Here is a 4,634-nt window from a genome sequence, read left to right as displayed (position 1 = left end):
CCTCCTCGACTGTAGTGGCTTTTTCGGCCTTGATGAGGTAAATTAATGCACAAAAAAAAGGCTAGAAACCAATTAATAAATTCTCTTCTGTTCTTTTTTCTGCCATAACATCAGAATAATTTCCTTACTATTTATCAGAATACTTTCATCATCAGAATACTTTCCTTACTATTTATCTAGAATCAAGTAACAATTACAAATTTTACATTTGTTAGGTTTAAGAGTTAAAGATTAATAACTTATTGTGAAACATTTTGCTAAAATGCACAGTTAAATTATTTAGAAATACTTCTTTGTGAGAAGACTATTTTATTAACTTCCTTGTGAGATGACTATTTTATTTGATATCATTAGTACGGGTGAATGACCTAAAAAAAAGTTTTTTCATAAAAATATGTTTTTTGTCATACTATATTATAAAGATATAAATTATGACTAAAATATACGTCATGAGTTATATATTATTATTTATCGCTTAAAAATATTCTCCATTATTCTATACTCTATAATCTATAAAATTTTTAAATAAAAGAAAGTTGAGTTTAATTATTAAGTGTAAATAAGTTTCCAGTATAGTGAGTGAACTTTAACAAAAGATATCAAAGTTGCAACAAGACGTTTCACTTTGCATTTTATAGAATAATAATTATATTTTGTGTGTCTGTGATATATATATATATATATATATATATATATATATATATATATATATATATATATATATATATATATATATATATATATATATATGTATATATATATATATACACACACACATGTATATATATATATGTATATACATATATATATATATATATATATATATATATATATATATATATATATATATATATATATATATGTATATATATATGTATATATATATATATATATATATATATATATATATATATATATATATATATGTATATATATATATATACACACACACATATATATGTATATGCCTGTATAGATATACATATATATATGTATATGTCTGTATTTATATATATATATATATATATATATATATATATATATATATATATATATATATATCAAAAAATCAATTTTATATATATATATATATATATATATATATATATATATATATATATATAGATATATATATGTAGGGTAAAGGAAGGTATGTTCGTGATATATGTAATTTCGTGATATTTCGCTCGGCATTTGTAGCGAACATACCTATTAGTCAAAAACATCGAAATTGCGTCAAATGGTACCCCGGGGTACTACTGTCGATTCACAAATAGTCGTTGGGTGCGTGTGATACGTCAATTGTTTACTATCAGTTTGTACATTCTTTAGCATTATTTAACGTGCGTTCAGCACATTTGTTTGGAGTACTTGTCCAACATTTTTATTTCCAGACTTGTGTTTTAAGGTAAGTAAATTATTTTTATTAAATATTAAACTAGAAAAGATGCTTGATTTAATGGTAAAACTTTTGTTTTTTTATTAACTTCCTATAACTTATGATTCCTTATCACAGTTACACATTTTCTTAACGTTTTCACCTCAAATGAATTTACATTTTTAATCATGTTTCTTTTATTAAATATAATGACATTAAAAATTGTTTTAAGCACGATATAACTATATAGTTAAATGATAATAATATCTTTCTCTATACGAATCTGCAAATATTTTTGCAGTAAAGCCTATCACAAAATTACCTAAAAAATATAGAAAATGCATTTAAAAAAAGTGGCATTTGCCCTTTAAATAAAAATGCCATTCCTCCAGAAGCAATAGCTCCATCTCAATTGACAAACAGAGAGATTCAAAGTACAGAAATTCATCCACACAGTAATACTGCTATACAAACATTGTTAACTATTCCATCTGTAGAGCCAACCACACCTAACCCTAATAGGCCAAAAAGGGATTCAAGTGCAAAGTGTCTGACTCCTCCTGATCAACCTATTCCATTAACTTCAAAGGATTCTATTCCTGTATGTTCTAAAAAAAATTAAAAAAATAAAAATGCTTCAAAAGATGATGATTGGGAGTGCGGTGTTTGTAAAAAAAGTTACAACAGTGATGTAAAAAAAAAAAATGGAAAAAAATGGGTGCAGTGTTCCTATTGTTTAGTACCTTATCATGAGAGTTGTCAAACATATGAGGACATTGGTGAAGTATTTATGTGTGATACATGTTGTCAACAAGAATGTGATTTAGAAAAATAAGTTAATCATATATAAGTATGGTTAATATTATAGTTATTATATTAAGAGTTTTTTGGAGTTTGCACAATGCCTGTCAAAACTAAAGTCAATGGTTAAAACTCAAACATCTAAAAATCCAGTGTACACCACTGTATATGTTTGTATACATATATGTATATGTATAGTTAACATAGTTTAGTAAACCAGTCAGTTGACCAGAATTTAAATGTCCGCTTTAGTGTACCTAGTTTTGAATAAGCTTTTTTAGTTATCATTGTGATGTGGTCTTTCCATTTCATATTAGACAAATCTTATAATTATCTTGAACTCTACTTGTTTATATCTTTTTTTAAAGTTAAGCATGAAATTTGAGATTTTTTGCATTATTTAGTTTAAATCTACCTCTTTCCAACCATATATAGAAAGTATTATTTACTATTTACTTCTTTATAAACTATTTATATGGCTTCACTTATATATTTTACTTTTCAGAGTTTCAGAGAAAAGTTATGTAACATGTAAGTAGATAAAACTGTGCAGTTCTCTAATGATCCAGAAGAAAGTTTTAAATAACCTAAAAGTTCAGATGAACTTAATGTTTGGAAAAGAAAAATTGCTAATGGAGATATCCAATACATCACTTTTGTATGCATGAATTTAATCTTTATAGTTTATATGTTATATATTATTACAAATTTTTTTTTAAATTGTCATGAGCATTTTCGATGTTTCTTTCACATTGTTTCTTTTTAGGTAAAAATCCTGCTGATAAAATTTAAAATATTTTGCTCACATAAGTAATTAGCATAAGTTTGAATTTTAACATTTATGTTTGACAGTATGACATTTATCATCTTTTTTATATATGTAGACTGACAACAGACACTATTTTGTCAGAATACAGCATGAATGGTCTAAAGAAGAAAAAAAGTTGACAAGTCTATGTATCACTATCACTGGTATTTTTTTTTTCAATTTTTTTAGCTATGGAGCATGACATTTATCTAAGTATATTTTATTTTATGATCTTATTGAACTATGTGTTTTTTCTTTTTATTAGATGCTGCTTTAAAGTCAAATAAAAGCTTAACCAAAATGGATCCCATGCAACTTATTGGGAGAGTAATTAGGCATTTTTCTGACCAATTAAAGAGAACATCTAATAATATCGATATCAATCAATGATGGCTTAATTAACTATAATCAACTGTTGTATTTTTTGTTGCACTTTTCAGTAATTTTCTTTTATTTATAATATACTATCGATTATACTCTACAGAATATATTAGTTTTTAATTTGGAAAGTGTAACTTTGTTTGAAAAATTAATTTTATTTTTTGTAAAGTTAATAATTTATTTTAAATATATCAAATTACACTTATTTACTTTGATTTCTCTTTATTTCTTCCCTTGCCTAGATTAAATCAAATCGAAGGTGTGTATTGTAAATCATTGCATTTTTATATAACTTTAAAAAAAATGTCTTGTTAAAATTAGGACGTCTCTAGGACGTCTGAAAAAGACGTCCTTAAGTCTTTCACATGATACCAGCCAGAGGCGTCCATAGGACGGCTGAAAATACGTCTCCAGGACGTCTGCAAAAAACGTCTCTAGGACGTCTTGAAAAGACGTCTTTTTGGACGTCTGTAATAGGCATCCTCAAGTCTTTCATTTGAGACCAACTAAGGACGTCTTATGGGCGTCCTTAGGACGCCAAAATGCCCGCTGGGCACTCATTTGAATAAAGACTTGTCAATTCTTAAAAACACGGAATTTAAAGAATTAATAACGTGTTTTAATATTTTAAACAGAGTTTTTTTATGGACATGCATGGTATGGGTATTGCAGTTTTACACCTAAGTGAAAATACCTATTATTTTTAGCTCTGTGAAAATACCTGTTTTAATATTGGCATCCAATGCCAGAACCGAATTTGTGAAAATGTTCTAGAACCGAATTGTGTAAAAACTGCTTAGAATCAAAAAAGATTTAACTGATTTCTAGAATCGAATTTATTGAACATAGAATGAGATGATCGAATATCATTAAAAGTTTAATGAAACTAAAAAAACTTTAAAAAAACCCTATTACTTTTCACAACCGAATAATTTAGCATCAAATTTTTTACAGTCGAATTTGTAGAATTGATTTTTTTACAATCGAATTTGTAATTTTAAAACTTAAACACTTTTCACAGCCGATTAATTTAGCATCGAGTTTTTTTACAATCGAATTTTTTTTCAACTGTGATTTTAATGCATTTGTAATGCAGTTCAACGACGGTATAATTTTTTCAAATTGGTTTTTGTGTTAAAGGTTAAAATGTACATGATCCTTCAAAAAAAGGTTTTTATTTTTTTCGAAAATAATATTTTTTTTTTGTTGCAAAAGTTTATGTAAACATCGTAAAATCCAACAAATGCATGTGAAAATATATTAAGC

The 4,634-nt window shown here is 25.7% G+C and overlaps 1 long non-coding RNA gene across 1 annotated transcript; it reads left to right on the top strand.

The window, feature by feature from the left end:
• Positions 1 to 1,138: 1,138 nt before the first annotated feature.
• On the top strand, positions 1,139 to 3,573 carry LOC136078020 (uncharacterized). Its single transcript, XR_010637446.1, has 2 exons — positions 1,139 to 3,151; positions 3,253 to 3,573. It is a non-coding gene; the product is annotated as an uncharacterized LOC136078020 (long non-coding RNA).
• Positions 3,574 to 4,634: the final 1,061 nt, after the last annotated feature.

The sequence above is a fragment of the Hydra vulgaris genome, chromosome 03 (assembly GCF_038396675.1).
Source record: "Hydra vulgaris chromosome 03, alternate assembly HydraT2T_AEP".
Lineage (NCBI taxonomy): Eukaryota > Metazoa > Cnidaria > Hydrozoa > Anthoathecata > Hydridae > Hydra > Hydra vulgaris.
Note: the sequence above shows the minus strand (reverse complement) of the source record. Positions and strands in the feature narration are given on the sequence as shown.